Genomic DNA, 22102 nt, shown 5'->3' with positions numbered 1-22102 from the left:
CATGCAATATCACTGGGAGAGAAGCAGTAGCTAATGACAAACTGCAGCTCCACAATCATATAGGGCAAGTGTTAGACACTGACCTGTGTTTTCTAAATTTGTTTGCAAAAATGTTATACCACAGCCTTGTTCTTAAAGCATCCCAGAGAGTCAGTGCCTCTGGTGTCCCCATTAATGGAGCCCTTGCTTTCCTGTACAGGTGACTGAAACATTTTTCTGAACCATGTCATAGTCTTGCCACATGAACAGTCCTGTTCATGAACAACTGAACTGAACTTCTGAGCTACTGGAATAATAAGCCCCTTCTTTATTTCTCTCCCCAAAATAACTTGTAGAGTTTCCTGAAAATAAATATATCTCAAAGATTTAGTTTATTAATACATCGTCTAATGTTCTCTATCTAGCTATTTTTCCATACTTTATTCCCTCTTCTGAGTGAATAAAGCTCGTATCTTCCCAATACGGCCCTGAGGCCTTCTGCCTCCCAAACACAGGCCCTGCTACAGGAGCTCTTTCAATTAGATCTCAGCTGTTGATTCCAATAGGACTATTGGGTCCTATTGGAGTGGACACAAGACTGTGTCTTGAGTAGCTCTAACGTCTATGGATGACAGAGGTTTCTTCTGATTTTACTGATTTCCATTCATGCTCAGTCTACAACAGTATAATTTTGCAAAATTAAGTTGCCAAGACAAGCTAGGCTTAGGACGGGCACATCTGAGATTTTAATCAATCTAAACACAAGTCAAAGCCCACTAAAGACATCGAAGAACAGGAATAACCCCCACTGTTTAAATTTTAATTTTTCCATCTGTGCTGCTGTTGACATAACTGTGTAGCAAAACAGAGCGTAGATGCATGCGTAAATACTGTGATGAATAAGTTATGGGAGTCACTGCGACTTTCAAGAATGGGGAATGCTGGAGCTTTGAAGAGGAGGGAGGACATCTCCCTGGGAGGTCAGTTCTGCTGCTTTTGCTGCCTATTACAAAGTCATGTTAAAGTAGAACATGGCACCAGGGTATGGATGCTGGAGGTTCTGGCATCATCAGGAAGGACTACTTCTAACCACAAAAACTGAAGTCTCCTTTGAGGTTATCCTTGCACCTTTTATTTGGTTACTTCTCTATATTTTGAAAATCCATATCTCTACTTCCCTCACTTTTCCAATTTAATTTCATTGCGTTCAACTTAACACCTATTTCAGTTTTACTATGTCATTTACAAAACTAGTAAAATAATCAGAAGCCCGGGCCAAAAGAGAAGAGATGGATACAGTAAGTCTTGCTACTTTGTGGAGAGAAAATCTGGCCTTCAGAAAAAAAATATATATATATATGTATGTATGTATGTATGCATGCACATATTTACTTCATCTTCTGAGCTGTGAAAATATCAAAATGCCATAAATGTATGGTCAATGGTAAGCTGGTAAGTTGTATTGCTGGTCAGCTGAAGGGGTGGGGCAAGCCTGTCCTTCTCCCACTCAAAACCTCTTTAACTCCTAGATAGTCATATTGCAGAACTGGCTGCATCAGCTTAAAATACTATCTGTCTTTAGCTACACCTCCTATATACTCAGCTGCTCCTGATCTTTGGCTCATGTGAAGGGCATAAGTAGGTCCAGAGACTAACCAAATTAGTTGTAAATGTTTTTCTTCCCTATATATGTGAAGATTCCTGTGTTTCCCTTCTTGCCTTCATTTTCTCTTGAAATCCAGAGAAAAATCAGTGAAATAAAAATACAGTGAAAGTTTGAATTGCTTAACTTGAAATTTGACACATACTAATGTCTTGGCAAAAGCTTCACATGGTAGTACAAGTCAGGATAGAGGCTAATAGAAATGAACATGCATGCACACCCCTTGAGAACCAGCCAAAAGATTAGTTAACTTGCAGGTTCAAAAAATTTCGGGAGTAATCCTGGAAATACTGACTGAGGTCAGTATTCCTGATTCACCTCCTCATAGAGGTAGTTCGTAATTCTGTTGAGCACTGGTATGCCCTAAGTCACTATTGGCATATTGAGCAGTTAATAGGATTGAATTGAGCTGAGATTTTAGTTATCCACTATAGCTATTGCCTTGAACCCAAATTGCTGCTAGGTCTTTCCACCTCAGAGCACGCTGGCTGGGCAGGACCCTTCAGGTCTGACTGCTGAATGCCTTATTTTGGATTTCATTTCCCCAGGTAACATGGGGCACATGTCTTGCACACATGGGTACAGAGATGTCTTCTCTAAGATGAAGGCAGCAGGCCAGGTGGGCTGAGCCTTGAGGCCAACACCAAACTCCCTTGCCCCAAGCTAGGGGACTGCGACAGTCCTTACATAATTGACATATTTCCTTAGAAGTACGCCTATGGTCTCCTGGATCACCTACAGTCTTTGTGGTCTTAGGAAAAAACACAGCTTCTATGCATGTGGACTAGTACCCCAAAAATAACTCCTTTTATTTAATTCTCTAAATTCTCAAGACAAGTTGTGTGTCTAAGTGGTACCACCTGAATCCATTCTTCCAGCACAGAACGAAAGTGCATTCTTTTCACTCCCGAGACTACCATCATATAGTCCACCTCAAACATGATGGTTACAAGACCAAGATCAAACACTATGTTCCAATTATAAAGATATAAGCAACGACTAACCCAGTAATTAGCCTTTTATGGTTTTAAATAAATATCCAGGACATCAGGTTGAGCTTGTGACCATGCTGTGTTTGCTCTTTACTTGGGTGTAGATTTCTAGAAGGAACCCCAAGTGCAAAAATAAAATCTGTGAGGCTATTATTGACTGCTTTTCCAATACTGCTACTGACCTTGAGCAATTCATCTCTTTTGATGATAGAAAATGCGTATGAGCTAAGAGCTCCAAGAAAGTATCTTATTACTTTAAAAAATTCCCAGCAACTATGGTTATGGGTTTTACAAAGCCAATACCATTAAGTGTCCAAATCCACATCTTTGCAGATACGTTGGTAAAAAGTAAGAAATTGTGTGTCTTGGCTTTTATGTTCAAAATGTAAATATCCCTCAAAGTAGTCTCCTCTATTTCTATATGCAGCTCTTGCACTTTGAATAAAGTGGGTTCATCCTGCTGTTATCATATATATAAAGCTCTCCAAAGCTAAATTAAATACCGTACTGGAGCAAATATTCACAGTGCTTATGTGCATGTGGTATCCAGTTCTGTCCTCACAGGGAGCTGGAGTTTCCCAAGGATATTTTACACCACTTCATTAAATTCTGAAGAACACAAATCTGCAAAAAGTGTTCTTTCCCCTATACGAAATAACACAATCTTAAGTCAAGATGAGACAGGCATCTTATTCCTCTTGGTTTCCTTAAGCTAATTTTACTATATGCTGTATAAATTTATTGTCAGTTAACTAAACATGTTAACTTGCCAGACTGTATAACCTGTTTATACCTTTGCGTGTTTTCCATGTATTCTTACCATTTAGGTTTCCTATTGCTCTTTGCACTTTAGATGAGACACACTGGAAACTCAGAAGACTACCTATGTTCCCGTTTGTTTTCAAGCCAGCAAGCCATAACAATAAGATTCCATTCTGGGCAGCACTTTATACAGTTTTATATATATATGTATATATATATATTACTCCGTATGGATAAAAATAACATGTACATATTTATGGAGTGATACTAGTGATGATTATTAATGGTACAGCCAATTCACACTCAGTCTAATTGCCTCCCTTGGTCTCAACAGAATCTGAAAGCAACTGAAACAGTTTCAGGCAGACTGAAACAAACTAAGTGGGTATTTTAAGTATTTTAAATGATTGCTTAATAAAAAAAAAAAAAAAATGAGAGCTGTTGCCTAAACACATTTAATGTTTGGAATGTGTGGGTTCTTTTTTCCAGGTTGTATTTTTGCTCCCAGCTCCTATAGAAAACAAAAAGTACCGTGACAGATGGAACTGGTGGTGAAAAAGTCTGAGGATTCACAGGCAATCTGTTAGAAATGAGACATGTCAAGAGAAAATCAGCCCATCAGTATATCAAAGCAGATGACCAAAAAGGGGGGAGAGAAAGGGGAAGTGTTCATGACAGGGCTATGAACAGGAAATGTGGTGCAAAATAATAAGAGGAAACTATCTCAGTTTCTACTATAGGAGCACATGAGAATAACTTGCACTTTTATTTATTCAAGCTATTCCTAAATATTTTACAGGTAGCTCTACAATAATTAGTAGCACTAACCCAGAGTGCAGTCAGATCAGCTGAATATGTTGGCTGTATATGTTAGACTCCTCATTTGTGTAGAGCTGCCTGAAACAGGAAAGGCAAAACTGTCAAAATGGGACTCTGTCTTAGCATGAAGTTTACAAAAAAAAATGAAAATCTGAAACCTCTGCTGTTCCTAAGATCAATTTTAAAGTGCTCTTAAAGTCCCCTTGCAGTTCTGAAGATGAAAAATAAAGTGTCTTTTGGTATCTATGAAAGCACTAAAGCAGAGACAAGATGCCCCCTGCTAACACCAAAAAATGCATACCATGTATTGGAAAGATGATGACAGCCAAACAGTACATGATCATAACTTCCAAATCCTAAATATTTTTCATTCCTCAAAATGATATATTGCTATCTGTTCATATTTCACAGTGGCCTCACACAGACACTTCTTGTTTTCCAACTGCTTTCAAATCCCACGGCATCCCATGTAACAATGTTGATATCCTCAATGGATTTGTTCAATGATACTATATTTGCTATATATATATGTGTGTGTTTATATATATATATGTATATGTATGTATATATATGTGTGTGCGTATATATATATATTAAAGCTGCAGATATAAAAGCCTGCATTTTTATATTCTGAACGAATTTCCACACTGAAATTATTTCCCAGGCTGCGGTTCTGTATTCACTTTTGTAGTTGCACTAACTATAAAACAGAAGATCAAAGCGAGAGAGTCAGTAGAGAGAGCTAAAGCAGTAGGTCTAAGTTCAGTTCCCAGGGATGGCATTACAGGACCCTGACCAGCCTGCCTAGAAAAGCAGAGGAGTGTTGTTACCCTATGGCCATGACATTATAGTGAAACATTTTAGCAGGCCCCTGAGGCTATTCCAGAAGCTGTGCAACTGCATCAGAGCCAACTGGTGAGAGCCAGAACATCAGCTGAAAAACACAGACAGTCAGATACTCTTACCTTGAGTGGCTTCATAGCAAGTTGCTTTGCAAAAAATACGAGACTATGCTTCTCTGAACAAAGGACTAATAGGAAAAAAAATTTTAAAAGAGCATGGATCAAGGTGATTTTGTCCTTTCTCTTTCTCTTGCCCCAGGGTAAGATCAACTGTGCCTATATCTCCATCACTGGCAGGGCAGGGACGATGATGCTAGTCATTGTTTTCTGAAACAATCCATAAGTTGTACTAATGCACAATTATTTTCTCATCCTCCTCCTATCCAAAAAAGCACTCCATTTCTCATTGAATGTATCTAGCTTCAGCTTTCAAAACCTGAGGCCTAAAATGAAGCCTTTTTCCTGATGAATAAAAGAGCAATCCGTAGCCTGTGATCCACCCTTTTTATCTTCATTTGGATAAACTAAAATGATGGAGCCTCCTTCATCTCTCACCATACGACTTGTTAGGTGGATGAGTATTCTTGTAACTCTTTGAGTGCTTCTCAATTTTCCAACAACCTTTTTGAAGCAAGGCCACAGTCCTCAAACACCACACACCAAGGGAGTCTGCTCACCTCGTCCCATTTGGCCACCTGCTGCTGCTGGCATATCTCAAGACAGCAGAAGATACGTTAAGGAAGACAGATAAAAATTTAGCCACAAATTTGCAATAGCAATAAATGCTCTGCCTCTACCTTTAGACACTCACTGTTCTGACATGACCTTTAAAACAAAGTCTTTCTACCTAGATTATGTTTCCAGCAAAGATAAATTATGGACTTGATTCAGAAGTTAACTGAGAGAAGTTTATTAGTTGGTATTCTTCAGGCCAGCATGAGCCTTTGTAAAGAGAAATGATGCTGAGTTTGAGGTCAGCCTCCAAAAAGCAATGCAGACTACTGCATTAGTAGAGCTAACCCAGAGTTCAGTCAGATCAGTGTCACCTGGCAACATACTGCTCCGCCAAAGTCTTACTTTTTAGTCCAAGAAAGTCTAAGACTCAGACACTAAATCTAACTTTCTCTCAAGTAAAGAAGAAACCTCTCATTAATGTTACTTGTATTCCCCATGCAGATATTGCAAGCACTGCACAAGTGACTCAGTGACACAGAGATGCAGCAAATGGCTGTGAACAGAACAAACAAAACTCACCTGGGAAAGAAAGGCAGAAGAGAGGGTGAAGGACACAAACTCTTTGCACCTCCCTAGGATACAGTTTAGTGAAATAGTCCCTCTCATGCCATCCTCTGGCCCTAGCTCTACTCCCAGTACAAGAGGCATCATTCCCTCTCAAGTTTCTTGCTCGTCTCCTTTGCTCTTAGATGAAACACCTCAGGGTCACCCTTGGCCTCCCCCATGGCCAGGTATTACAGCTGGTCACCTTCTTCAAGGCAGTACTGAAGGACTCCAGGGATCAAAGCAAGGGGAAAGAGAAGCAGAAAACAATATCTGCCCTTTCTATCTCTGTCTCTCTCCAACTTCTTTATTCTCTGGTACTTTCTTGTGCTGACAGTGCCCTTCATTTCGCTTCCCAGCTGCATATTTCCCCCCTGCCTGACATGAATGGAGTCTGTTGGCCTCCAATGTAGAAACAAAATTAACTGCTCAAAATTTAAGGGATTATCTTGGAGCTCCTGAGACTGTAAAAAATATGCTTTTCCAAAACAAGGCTTTCAGTATGACCCTCAGCTCTCCCTCAGGAATAGTAAGTGCCTGCAAGTCTGAATACCAGGTTCATTGTCAGAGGTAATTAAACCCGACTCTCAGCTAAATGCTCTCTGTGGATCCAGAGATGGATAAATGGAACATCAGAATGAAGTATTTGTTGTGTTTGCTTGTGCTTTGAGCTTCCGTTGTAAAGATCTGAATGAGCTGGGTCCATTCAGTACTGTTTGAGAGGACACAAGAAAGAATATTAGTGATAACTTTTGCCAAAAGGCACATATTACAGGGGGCTTTCAAGTTTTTGTAACATCAAAGTTGCTGATTAGTTTTGTTCCAGGCAAGGCAGTTTTCCAAAGTTTACTAGTCAGCACTTTTTAGGCAGCACCCTGTCACTGAACATTTTTGTTCTCTGGTGTACAAACCAGAAGTTTTTCCCCTGAGGGATTCACAGTTGCAGTTTAACCGAACATCTACACTGGAGAAACAGACTCTCTTCAGATTCCAGCTGCAAAAACAGCTTATTGGTGCAAAATGTGTGCAAAACAAGAAAATAAAGGCATTACTTTGCCATATGCAAAGGCTATATGCCTCAGCATCTATTCTGAAATTAATCCATACTATCTAGTGACCTACATACCTGCTTTTGCTACATCAAATAGCTGAAAGGGGAAGGAGGATGGGTGAATAACCCTCCTTCTGGCTGCAAAAACTAATTAAGAGACTACAACTGTTCTTATTTGCTGGGAAGTATTACTTGTGAGAGGGGCCAAATGCACTGTGTAATTGCTTTCCTTTATAGCTACAGTGCTATACACAAGAAGAAGAAAGGAAATTTTTGTGCTACAAAATAAAGGAGTTGATTTTACCTTGGTTTTCTTGTACTGCACAGTTTCAAAAGTTAAGGTTTTGATTTTCTGGAGAACATTAAAGAATGAAAATAATGTCTAGTTCATAAGGTAAAATAAAGCAAAAAAACCCTACAAATTTTATTTGAATAAAGAGTCTGGGTTCTTGTTTGGATCAATAGTGCCAGTTGATAAACACTTGAATATATGAGTGAAGTTTTATCATCTTCGTTTTTTCAGTAGGTTTTTGTTCATGTGACTCTGCACAGGAAAGACTAAGTTGTCAGTCAGTTGCTAAGTTATTAGCAACTCAAGTGCCATTCAGTTAATTTTGCCTCTTCCTAGACATGTAAATCATGTAAACAAATTGAATGCTCAGATTTCTGGGGAAGGGGGAAGAAGAGAGAACATCCTCAGGATCAAATTCACCTTTCTGTAGACCCTAACAGAAACCCTAAATAGAACTTAAATGGTGCATCTGTATTTAGTTGGCCCTATAATCTGTTCATCTGGCAACTGGCTTTATTGTGATTCAGAGCCATGTATGTAACTAATGAATCAGTACATCACAGATTAGAATTTTATAGTAAATTATTACACTTGTAATTCAGACTATGCCTTTAGCTGCACCAGTCACTCCAGCCAAGAACATGTGCAACATCATGTGATCTAAGCAACTTAACCAAGCGTCACACAAACTACAAAGTGATAACCATAGCGAGCAATGGAGCATGGTGCAGGGATCCCTAAGCTGGTGCCAGCAGGGCTCCTTCATGCTGGAAGGAGACGGCTGTAGAATAGGTAATGCGAATACGCAGCTTTGGGGACCTGTGCTAGCTTTGTTTCATGACGTTGCCATATTGACATAGCTGACTGCTCGAAGACAGCTTGGGGATTTCTAACACAGTGCTGCATTGCACCATGGAATCATGATTGTACAACATGCTGTGACTCAAAGGGGACAAAGACGGTATATTTGCGCAGATAATATATGCTATGGATAACTATGCTACAAAATACTTAGTGTTTAAATAATTTTGAAGAATTAAAACAAGCAAATTAAAATTATGAATGACACCAATTCCTGATGCAAATAAATTATTTTTTAATTAAAAGTGTATATATTTGTAAACCATTATTCAGTTCAGCGCTATGAAAATACAAATATGTTCACATCTGCTTTTATACTAAGTGGGCTTTTGGGAGATGGAGTTTTCCATTCACAGTTTAATGACAGCCACTCTGGTTTTTGTACTCACAATAGAACAGTGTTATCAGTTTTGTCGGATGACTTATTTCTGAATTACTGGACTCTGCATTGGTTATTTATACTTGTAGCTTGAAGAGTTGACCTTTCCCTTCCTAGGAGGTGCATTGTTCTATAAGAAGTGCATGAAGAGCTGCATCCCTTAATAAATTCAGCCATATGTACATATGAGAGAATCATCCATAGGAGACAGTTTATCACCTTCTGCAGTTTCTTTGACTAAGTCTGCCAAGACTTTATTATAAAGGCATGTAGTAAATATGTACTCCCCTCAGGGATTAAAGGTATTTAGTCTATACTTTAAATTAAAAACAGATGAAGACCAAATTCCTAATTTCCATCCAGTATTACTTGTATTTCCTAATACATAGGTGATTTCACAGATTCAAATGAATATTCCCTGCTCATGAAAGGTACCCTATTTATACAGGAGGTGTAAAATTCCTCTCTCCTAACTTTAGTCATTTAGGCATCTAGTCTAACAAGTTACGTTGCTCCCACTGCAGTCAGAAGTCAGCAGTGGGGCCCTTCAGAAGGTAAATCATGCAAGCCATCCAAGAGAGCCACCTTGGGATAGGACCACTTGCCTTTGGAGAATGCAAGATGACTGGCTGGAAATAATTGCATAAAGTCAGAAAAGATGAATCCTACCTAGAATATTTACAAACATCTTAGAGCTGATTACGTGCTGTAGGCCATTATCAACAGTCAAAAATGTCCATCATCCTGTGATAAAACAAAGTGAAGTAAAATGGGACCAGGAGGTAAAATGAAGCAAGATAGATGCAATATACCTGGCAGCAAGGTTTACAATAAATGGTAAACAATTATTTCTACATGTAAGTTTTTTTCAAGTAATTGTTCCTCTCTAATGCCTAATGTGGGGGGAAAATATTAGCCTGCTTTTCCAGGATTACAGCCCACCCCAGATTTAGGGCCTTTAGAATTCCACCTCTTGGGCACTCAGAAGTTAAAATTATCTAGAAAAACCCTCACTAGTCACTTCTGAAAAATTACCGAAATAATATCCTTGCAGTCATGATGGCAAGGCTGCTCAAATGGAGAGCACATTTACCATGCTGACAGAGAAAAATCCATGAGTATAGCCAGCCCATAACCACGCCAGCATGTTGAGCTGCACTTGCTATTCATTTTCCTTTCAGTAAGATAGCTTCTTACCAGCTCCTTGGCAGAGAATCAAAACACTGTGAAAATGATGCTTTAAGGGAGAGATCTGAGGCACCCAGGGGATTATGGAGAGAGGGGGGAGGAAAAAGTGTTCTTCAGTGCAGGCAGGAGAAACCAAACCCTCTTCTACTGGTCTGTGTAAGTACACTTTACACAGAAAAATTCTATTTATACAGGGTTATTCTTGGGACTTCACAGCTATGGACTGCAGAAGACATGCTGTATTTGACCCTATTTTTCATACCTTTTGTCTTTCTTGAGACAAGTGCTTATGGGATAAGATTTCTCACAGCTAGTTTCTGCTCTCAGGATACTTGTTGTTGGGCTGTTGTTTTTAAGTTTGAGCCAAACGTTTTGTTGCCTAGATATTTTTCCCTCTGAGCAGGAGCCAGATATAGCAATTGGGGCCCTGTACCAGGAGTCACTTAACATAAATTCCCTTCCATAAAAAATTTTGATTGCTAGCAGCAAGCTAGCTAGCTAGGGCCTGCTGACCAAGAGCTTCTCAATGTTTTCTCCCCAGAGTTGCACACAATTTAGAATCCAGCACTACATGCAAGCTGTTCCAGTTATTTTTCCAGCAACATGTATTTTGCAACACTGACTTTCATCTGTTATCACCTGTCTTTTCATACAGCTGTAGACATCTGGTTGGCAAAACAAGACGATAAAAACAAACAAAGAAGGACCAAAGGAAAAGTGAATATTCTCAAGGGGGGCATTTATTTACTGTACAATTTCCAAAAATGCTGGCCAAAGTTTAGAACTCGGAGAAACGTTCTCATTTCCACATTCAACTTCTTTACCTCTCTGCGTCTGGCCTCCTTTTCGGGTCCATTTTCCAAATCATGAATAACAGTTTAGAGGTGGGTTTTATCCACATTTCCTCCCCTACTTTGCACTTTCAATTTGATCTAAAAGTATTCTTAGTTGAAAGTGCTCTATGAAAACCTCAATCACTGGTGACTAGCATTATCTTTCCTAAGTGTAAGATTAAGTCATTTGAAATTTCCTCCCCTAAATGTTTTCATTTTCCTTGAAACCGAACAGAACTTCACCTTCTGACTTTTCTTGCACATATAACCCCCTGCAAGTCTGGACTGATGAGATCCTGAATAAGCAACCACAAAATAAAACTGAATTTCATTAGAATATTGTCAACTCAAATGGTCTCCAAAGAACATTACAAGCTTAATTCCTTAAAAAAAAAAAAAAAAAAAAAAAAAAGTTGTATCCATTTTTAACCCCTTCCCACCCCAGTCAGATGGCTCTAATAACTTTGGGGCTGACACTGGTTTTGAAACTGAAGCTTTGGGTATCAACTGCTGAGCTTCAGTCATGTTAAAAAACAGTCATTTACTCAAAGAGTTCTGCATATCAGAATTTTTCTAGTACCTCATACAAATTTAGTTATCACTCTATCACTGCTCAATTTTCGTAATAGTCTCTTATGATGGATTTGCCAATGAAACTGAAGTTAAGAACTTCAGAACAACTTTTGTCACTATTTTTCTAAAACATTCAAGAACATTTGGATATCCTGGGATGTAATAAAGCTAAAGAGTATAACTGATTTATGAGGGAAATCATCAACAAGAAAAGAAATAATGCATTTGCTTTTCTAATAGCCTGGTTTTTATTAATTATTATCTAGATAACCGACTTAAATCCTAGTCCTGAATGTTTTCCACACTGACAAGGCAGTAAGTGTTCAAATGTGTTAGATCTCCTGTATAACCAAGCACAGGACCCAAAGATGTGGTAACTACATGGAGAAGGACAAATACAGAGAAGGGGTGCAACTGAAACTTTCCCTCCTCACTTCTGGGACTCTGAACATATGAGACAGCCCCAGCTTGTCAAGTTGAGAATATCTGCTGATAGTCTTGGTTACTATATTATGCCACCCCTTTAATAAGCTTAAACTCAAGCCATTTTAGAGGCAGTTAGTGTTTTATTCCATTTCCAATGAAGTTAGGACAGATGCTGTATATTTTCTATAGCCATATTCCTTTGGCTGCAGGAACAGCTTGGGAGGAGGTCACTGTACAGACAGACAGTGATTCCCCAATATTCAATAGCTCTTCTCCTCCAACAGTTAAAAGAAAGTGACAGTAAAGGGGCTGAGGATCTTCAGGAATCAGAGACAGAAATCCCCTTGGTACAGAAAATACTCTCCGAAGTTGTCAGTGATCTGGAAGGAAAACCTTCTTTGCTTGTGTCACCAGTACTCAAATGCATTTGTGATTTGTTGGGATGTCTCTTGAGCTTTGAAGTTACCAATAACTAGATCTCACAATTAGGAAAGACAGTTCCAGCTCCCATACACCCGGAAGTTTTATAGCACACATCAGCTAAAACTATTTTTAGACCAAACTGAAAGTGCACTGAAAGCCTGAAGCTGACCAGAATCATAATGCAATGGAAAACTCACATGGACACCTGTTCCAAAATGATTCCTAGCTCAATTGGCAGATCAAAGAGTGTCAGCTACCACTGATAAGCTCAGATAAGCCCCTGGAATCCCAGATGCTTTGCAGATCCCAAACCTCCTAACACGAGAGGCTCGCTTATCACAGTTTCTTTTGGGCCTCTTGAAATTAACTGACGAAATTTCACAGTGTGTAAAAGGGGATAGATTGGGAATGAGTTTTGCATTCCTCTTGCCCAGACCTGCACGCTCCCCCTCACAGGCCCGTCTCCTGAGCGCTCTGTTAAGTAAATCAAAGAGTAAATTGAATGTCTTGTCTTATTTTGATTTCTCCAAGAATTAGCGAAACGACAGCTAGAACATATACAGACACGGATAGCTAGGATGAGTAAAATTTATTTGCAGAGTGATTTCTGTATGTGTCTCTGTGTGTCACATATACGTACATGATTTCCTTCTTGATGACAAGGCTGACCAGGGTTCTGATCAGCCACGTTGCTGCTATTGACATGACAAATTCCTTTCACAGCTCAGAACACCTTAAATAAATTCTCCAAAGAAACTGGCAGACATTCTGTTCCTTGCCCTGTCAGTCATGCTGAAGGCTGGCTGGAAATTAAGCAGGGGCATTCTGGAATGGAAAAATCTTGCTAGATGGGGAATAAGTCAAAACTATAAAGTGTACTTAATTCTTTCTCTTTTCTCTTTCAATTTTAAACAGGATTAAAATGTCTCTGGCAGATATTTTGGGATTACTTTCATTTTCATACATAATGTAAGAGTTTAGCTGTTTCACATTATCCTAAACAATACTGGAGAATTAACTGCTGGAAATAAAACTGTTGGAAGGCAAAGATGACCCAGCAGAAAAGAAAATAATAATAATCATGGCTCCATTTATTCCCCATCCCCCCCCCCCAAAAAAAAATGTATACCAAACGTTCATGCCAAATGTAGGGCTACGGTGAAATCTGTTAAGCAGAGGACGGGACAGGACGGGAAAACTTGCAACAGTCTACTGTTGTGCATGGGAATAAAGGAAAATTTAATTATAAGTTAGTGGGAGTACCACTCCATTTTAGTCTCCATGACTGATGTGGCTGTTCTATGTTGACAGTACCTTAAATTAACTCTAGCAGAGCACAAGTGCATAAATGTCATTAATATTAGTCTGAAGGATCTTTTACCTGCCACACATTGCACAAAGAGTCCATGGTAGGAGTGGTTCTCACACTGGACCCTACACTAGTGGTGAGGCTGTCCTCCCGACCAGACTCGTGTGCTGGGCAGATTGCATCCGTGGCTGAAACCGTGCTTGTAAAATGTCCCTTCCAAAGCACAGGTGACTCCATACACCCTAGATGGCTAGCAAGCTGGTAAACGATGCCTCGTGCTCAGAAAAACCATCCACAGGTAGCTCAGAGTCACAACAGTCACTAAGTCACTGGTGACCAGAAAGCTCATGAACAAAGCTGGAATTCAGCAGAAAAAATAAGTTTGGTAGGCAGGACCCAAGCAAGGGATAGGAGTTGTGTTGAGCCTAGCAGGTCCCTCATCACAGGAATGTTGCTGGTGGATTTCAGGGGGGATGAATCTTTAGAGGAAATCAGCAGAGTGAAGGCCATAAAGCAGCATGGCCAGAGATAACTCTTCGGTCCTCTCAATCAGAGACGGCTCCAAAGATATTTAAGATACCTTTACACTTGAGAGTATCCAGTAAGCTTGTTTGTCAAGAGAAAGCCAGGCACAACAGGCTTGCAGCATCTGGTGCCGTGCTTTGTTGGAGGATACTAAACCACATGGAGAAATGAATCTACTCCAATACGTCAACTTCCATATTCCTCTAGATACATCATTTTAACAATATTGAAATTTACTTTGACTTTTCAAAATATGATGTGGAGAATTTGTCATGATGACTGATGATTCTTCTGTTGATTTCATGAGAAATTTTGCATTTAAAAAGCATATTATGCTCTTTTATGCCAACACTGGGGCTATATGTTTACCCATCCAGCTACAACAGGTACCTTGAATGGAATCTTTGTGCTATGAGAAACATCTTAGAGTAAATAGAACAACAGATGGAAACTTCAGTGTTTACCTTCTCATGTAAAAAGGAGAAAGCTTTTCATCAATAAAATTTCTACCACAAGGATGTACAGCATATCCTAATACTACTGAATATTAAAAATCAGCTTAGCTTTATACAGTAAGATTTTTTCCTTGACAAAAAATCATCCCATCTAGTTTTTAATTTCAGTAAAATAACATTAAAGCAGTTTGCAGCTGTGGAAGTCAGTTTTAAGAATGCTGTACAGTACTTACAAGGTGGAGACTGAGCAGGGAAGATGAAATTGAGGAACAGTAGAGGAAAGTGTCAGAAATACATGAGAAGGTAGTCACTGCAAGATGAGTAATAATTAATATTTATATAGATCAGAGGTGGATCCCCTTCACTTACTTGTAAACTAACCTGTTAAACAGGAACTTAGAAGAGACACTGCTGATCTCATCTGCCCCCCCAAAATCCCAATACAACTACATAACTCCTCTTTGGTCACAGTCTACAGCTGATGCTGACAAAAGCTCAAGCACTGGAAAACACAAATAAGATGCTCTTTGATCTCCCAGCACATCACAGAGTGGCTGAGGTTGGAAGGGACCTCTGGAGATCATCTAGTCCAATCTCCCTGCTCAAGCAGGGTCACCTAGAGCACATTGCACAGGATCACATCCAGGCAGATTTTGAATATCTCCAGAGAAGGAGACTCCACAACCTCTCTGGGCAACCTGTTCCAGTGCTCTGTCACCCTCACAGTAAAGAAATTCCTCCTCATATTCAGGTGGAAATTTCTATGTTTCAGTTTGTGTCCATTGCCTCTTGTCCTGTCAGTTGGCACCACTGGAAAGAGTCCAGCCCCATCCTCTTGACACCCTCCCTTAAGGTATTTGCAGACAATGATAACATCCCTTCTCAGTTTTCTCTTCTCCAGGCTAAACAGGCCCAGTTATCACAGCCTGTCTTCATAAGAGAGATGTTCCAGTCTCCTAATCATCTTCATACCCCTACTCTGGACTCTCCCGTAGTTCCATGTCTCTCTTGCACTAGGGAGCCCAGAGTTGGACAGTACTCGGGATGTGGCCTCACCATGGCTGAATAGAGCGGGCACATGTGTTCACCTTAGGTGTTTATCTACAATATGTCCCCTGTAAAATCTCATAACCTAAAAGCTAGCAGGAGAGGTTCGCTTGGAAGATGTGAGCATATGGCCAGTGCTACGAAAAAATATCAAATTGATTATATCATCAACATGAACTGGCTATTTCCCATACTCATCTCTGATGTCCTCAGGTCCTTTCCTTGACTGATCAAAGCAGCATAAATATAGATCTGGACAAAAGTAGCTTATCAACAGGCTGCTGAAGAGAGGGGCTAATAATCCAACTGAGTCTCTTGAGAAACATCTGCCATCAAGCCCTGTCTCCTCTTCTCTTTGCTACAGCTTTTATATCCCATGTTTCTGCAAGATTCAATAAGTTCAGTTAGTTTGACCTGAAGCTCTTCTTTAGTTTAGCATCTCACTCCTTTAATTTACCTTAAAATAAAAATAGCTAATAATCACATGCTAGAACTCTTAGCCATTGTTCTTAGTATGCTTTAACAGAAGTGCAAAGCTATAATAATCTGCATTTTATAAACCAAGAACCGCTATTCAGAGAGGTCAAGGCCTAAATACCTAGCGGCTCCAGGCTTTTTAGTGCCTAATGAAAGATGCTTATGGCTCAGCCCTCAGAGATTTGGACAGCTGGCACAGAAGGGTATTCAGGGAACCATAGCCAACCTTTCTAACCCCAGAGCATCATTCTAGTTACTCAGTCACATTGTTTCCAAAAATTAGTTGGCCTTTTCTTCCCCCCTCTGCCAGCAGTCTTGACTTCTGCCTCACCAACCCATTATTCACTCCAATTTCCATTGCAAATTCATGATAGTATTGACTTTTTTCTTATTAGTAGTACAGAAAAATTAGGGTAAAGACACAAACTACCTGAAATCCTTAATAGACTATTAAAGTCAGCAGGCATGCCATGGAAATTTTCAGATTATTTAGCCCCCTTTGTAAACCAAAGGTTAATATATGACCCAAACAATTATAGTCTGTGAACTTTCACAGACAGCCTGAAGGCAGCTATAGAAGGTAGGATACAGTAACAATTTCCGATGAGCAGCAGGCAGTCAAGCACTGTCTGTCAGGATAAAGCTCCTGTTAGTTCATTAACATGAAAAGAGAATGAAATAACAGGAATGCACAATCACATATAGTCAGTTTTTTAGAATGTATTTGAGCTAAGGTATTTTCCTCCTGGGGTGGTGTCATGTTGCTAAAAAAAATTTTTCTTAGTTCTTGTTCTTATGAGGGCAGGGAGGAGGAAGTAAGTTTTCCCTGTTAAACATCAGCTGACCTACACTGAGAACAGGCCTAAGGACTGTCAATGGGAAGTATTTGGGTTTTCATTTACCTCTGCTTAGTCCAGCTCCTTCCAAATAATCAAATGCAACAGTGACTTAGGATGCAATGGGCAGATGAAGCAGTGAAAGAGTGGAACAAGAAGGAGGAAGGGAAGAACCACTTCAGACGATTCAGTAAGCAGCTCTGGTGCAGTATTACAGCTTATTTGCATCAAAGCCTTTGAAGGGCTTTCTGGTAAACACGACGTCATTTATGTAATAGTGAAACCAAATTAACCCCCCCCTCCAAAAAAAAGCTTTACAGTTATATGAGCCCAAACATGCATAAAGTCAATAATAGAGTGAATCCTTCCAAACAAAGTTAGATGTCTTTTTGTCCCTTGTGTGCTGTGCAACCTGCTAGCCTGGTTACCGTGCAACCCTGCAAGGCAAAGAATGGGTTTCTGAACTTGTCCTAGCACAACAAATGCTCCCCTGGAAATCTAACAAAGATAGGTTACACTGAGAAAGTGCTGGCTAGCTCATTTTAGAGGTCTAGCACTGACAAGTAGTGCATGATGAGGCAAACTTTCCTTACTGGCTCAGGTGACTCAATCTGAAGAGCACAATGTGGGGAAAGAAAGATATTTAAATTAAACTAGTTTATTTAGGAAAAAAAATGCTATCTTTTGGGAGGGAGGGAGAGGGCAGTAATAACTTCCTGCTTTATTGTCCTCTTCAGAGACAGGATTCAAGAACCTGAGATGGAGGTGTCCCAATAAAAGCCTGTCATAGACATATCTGGTATCTGGAAATGCAGACAGTGATCCAAAAAAGGGAAACAGGAAAACCTGCCAAACAAGTCAACAATCCCAGACCAACAATCACATTTCACTAGAAATAATTCTACTAAATTAAGCTAAATTTCTGAATGATCCAAGGATCTTTATATATATATATATATATATATATATATATACACACACACACACATACACACACAAACACGCACACACACACTTTTTTTTCCCTCTTCAAAAAAAGAAAAAAAGTCTCCAGTTAGGAGAAAGTTTCATCTCACTTCATGCTATCTCTAATGGGATCTTTTACAATAATCAATAGTCGTCTTTCTCGGAACGTGATATCAACAACATACTGTGATTCACTCTCTTGTGATCAGACTGATACTTCTTTTCTTCCAGTTATTTTCATACAGTTGGCACAATAGCTATAGCTAATAAATACATGTTAATCACATATCCCTTTGATATAATAATGAGCTAAAATTCTGTTTGCTTACTTAAATGATCTCCAACATGAGAGCACCTGGCTGCTCTAAGGAACTAAAAGGGTTGTTTTTACAGTAGCACTAACCAACCAAAATAATAACAAATTCTTAAGAATTACATGATATAAATTTTTACCATTTACTGCCAGGTATTTCTGAATAATTAGATCTTTATTTTTGCAGTCCAGAAAAGTCAGAGTAGCATCACCGCATACAAATGCCTACTTACATCACATAAGCTGCAACATCTGTGATCAGTTTAGAATATCATTAGAAATGGGAGCCATGGGGCACATTCTGCTATCAGCCATGGCATTAAAACTTGCAGTGGACTTGAGTGGAGCTTCTCCAGATTTACACAGGATTAATACAGGCAGAATATGGCCTATTTTCTTTTTGTTATTTTCACACAGTGAAATTAATATGAAGTAAAAGTTTAGGTAAGTGTCGTTCATAAAGAATTGTATTTTTATTTCTTCCATTAAGAAAGATGCTACAAGAAAGTAGTCTAGTTTTATGTATTATACTACTCTGGTTGAAATTAATAATTTAACACAAGGGAAATTGTATGAAGAACAAGAATAAAATGCAGATGTATATTCAGACAAGTGTTTCAAGAGGATCCATTAGCATAGCCTATGGAGACAGCTTGCTATTACATCCATATGTCCTGCAGAACTTGATGGATGACTTCTGAGGCCTGTTTTTCTCAGCTTTTGTAAACCCTTGTTATCGATAGCCTGAATACACAGCGATTCCCCACAACGACTGAGAAAGGTTGAACACCTTGAGTTCAAATGCACTGAAGTAGGAGTCAGGAGAGATGGCTTGAGTTCCCAGCTCTGCCACCCTTAACTGTGTTATCTCGACCAAGTAACCTCTTATTCCTGGTCCTCTGTCCATCTTATCCATCAAAAATGGAAGGGGGAGAAAAAATGCTTCTATTTCCTGTTGACGTTTTTGGCCTTCATTAGACAGCTGCAGCTTACCCTGGGTATCTGCGGTGCAAGAGCAATACGAAAGAGCTGAAAAGAAGGATCTGTGAGGATGCTTGTGTCTGTGTATGGGAAAGGTCAGTGTCCATACAGAGCCTGTCCCCTGGAAGTCCATGTTACATCCTTGTGTAGGTAATACAAGGTGAGATGTGCAAACAGAAAAGAGAAGGGGAAAACTGGCACCAAGGTCTTTTCAAATCCTAGTTTTTGACTGCAATATATCAATGTTATCAATGTGCACACAAACAAGTGAATTGCTGCCATTCACCACAGCCCGAGTAACATCTGCTTTCTATCAAGGAAGTGCTAGGGATCTCTGGCTTTTCAAGTTTCCTCTACTCCGTGTGGTAATAGGCCTCCCTAAGCCCATCTCCTTTGTTTACTTCCCTGTTGACTGCCTTTCCTTCAAAAGAAGGCACATACTGGTCTACCTTTCTTTCTGAATTTCTTCGTATTGTATACCTGATCAACAAACAGTCTATTTACTGCCTCAACTGAAAGCTGAGAATTTCTTAAACCTGACATACTTGCTTGGTTGCTAAAGGTTGCTTGGTAAAGTTACCTGAATAACCATTTACAGGTTTGTGTCTTCTCAGTTGCAGTAATAAAAATTCAGCACTTATTAGCAGAGGCTCTTTTAATATGTTCTGTAATTGCTTGCTTTATTTATTTATATATTTATTTGAGGATAGCACTGTGGTTATGTAAGATAGTAACATATGGTCACATGTTGTACTGCATTATATCTGCATATATATTATGTATCAACTAAGCAATTCAGTCCCAAACTCATTTAGCAGCAGGCCTTGACTGTCCTCGTTGGCTAATATCATGAGGCTAATATCAAATCAGCGGGCTATGTTTTAGCATCTCATAATAGCTTCAACCATCTCAGACTGTGATATAACTACGATAAATGCCAGATGCCTGGAAGCATTAATACTAAATGGAGAAGTGGTTTAATTTTTAATCTTTGGTCACTTTCAGTGGAGTACCAATAAAAATGCCACAATACAGGCTTTTCTTCTGATTCTTTTACTGTGGAAATTTCCCTGCTGACAACTTTATTAAGAATACCATGAGTTTGCTTTATGGCCCAGATCAACACCAAAATGAAGCAAAGGACTTAAAAGGCAAAGAAGGGGCTTAAAAGTAAAAAGCCATTTTATTACCTAGTTACATATTCAGTCTGATTCAGACCCTTAAAAATGGGAAGTAATTAGTCCTGAATTCTTTTGTGCAATTTCGGGAAATAAAAGAGGTGGTAAATTTATTATTTAAATTCTAGGCAGTAGAACACTATAGATGAAAAGACGAGAAGTATCGTAAGGAGCAGATAAGCTATTTGTCTAGACAGGTCTAGAATATACACTGCAGAGAGTTCCCTCGAAAAGCATAGAACTGAGCAATTTTCACATAATTTAGCTTTTGCAGGGTTTCTACACAATGAACAAGACAATCAAATCCAACCAGATGAAGATATAAATAAAGTTATTTTTATTCCTGCACCTGGGTCTCCTGAAATATCAGGACTGTATTTCTTTTATACTGCATCTCTGCTTGGACGTAGTGTCTTTTGGTGAAGTTATTTTCTCATAGGATCTCTATCTCAAGGGAACTGCCTTCTTTTCTGCAGTGAACATCACAATTGTTCTACTGTTTGGCTTTGTTTTATTACTACTGGCAAAATTTAAAGCAAACATTTTTCTTTAAGAACAAAAAAAAATATAAGTCTTTGAAATATGTGATTATTTGATATTTCATTTTCAGTATCAACCACTTATAATATATTACGCCGTTACCGAGATAGCTTAAAAAATATATTGTAGCTTTCTTCTCTCTACATAGCTTGTATAAAAAGGAAGAAAAATACAAATATTTCTAGCTTCAGGGTAAAACAATTGAAATATATACCTCATAGCACATTTTAAAGTATAAAGATAATAAAAACAGTTTCCACATTGTTGATTTTTTTCCCCCATCCCAATGGCCAGGAGACTTTTCTGGATGGTAGATTTGAGAACACAGCTCAGCAGCATTAGATCAGCCTCTGGAAGGTGAAATAAACAGAGTCCCATCTGTAGCTGTCACTACTCAATGACAAGTGGATTTAGCTAACAGTCTCATGATTCCAAATTTATAAAACTGGATTAAAAGCAACTATTATAAGTTAAGACAGCCACAGCTTTCTCTAACTGCTGCAAGATAATTTATTTTAGTCAACATATGTAATTACCACTATGTCTTGAATCAAGAGCTCAAGAAGTTCCAGCTTGCCCAGAGCCATACAAAACCCACACTGGTCATGCTGCTGAAGGCCACTCTACCAAGCCCTAGCCAAGAAGCTTGGATCTGTTTGAGAAATGACCTTGGCATTTCCCCGAACTGTGGAACCAGCATGGCTACACCTGAGAGTAATCACCCTCCAAGAGGTATCAATAGATCTCACTCAAGTTCTATTTAGGGATGCTAGAGGAGAACAAAAGACCAGTAGAGGTGGATTTTAACATCCAAGTAAAATTACATTTTGCTTATTGCAATTTTGAAAAAAATCAAAAGCATTTACAATGATGTCTTTTGTAAGTAGGCTCCCTTGCAATGTATTGCCTTGTACAGGTTTCCCATTATCTTTACTATTAACACTCCAGGACAAACACTGTATAGATGTTTATTGTCTGTTTATTAAAGGTCATTTCTATAAGATGATGCAGCTGTGCTCTGTTTAACTCTTAGTTATTGTTTCGCCCTTACATGTTGTTTGAATCAGGCTGTTGAAGAGTTGCAGTAAGTTCCTAAGTCACAAGTAGTCATAAA

Source organism: Rhea pennata, chromosome 2 (assembly GCF_028389875.1).
Source record: "Rhea pennata isolate bPtePen1 chromosome 2, bPtePen1.pri, whole genome shotgun sequence".
Classification (NCBI taxonomy): Eukaryota; Metazoa; Chordata; class Aves; order Rheiformes; family Rheidae; genus Rhea; species Rhea pennata.
This window is presented reverse-complemented; position numbering follows the sequence as displayed.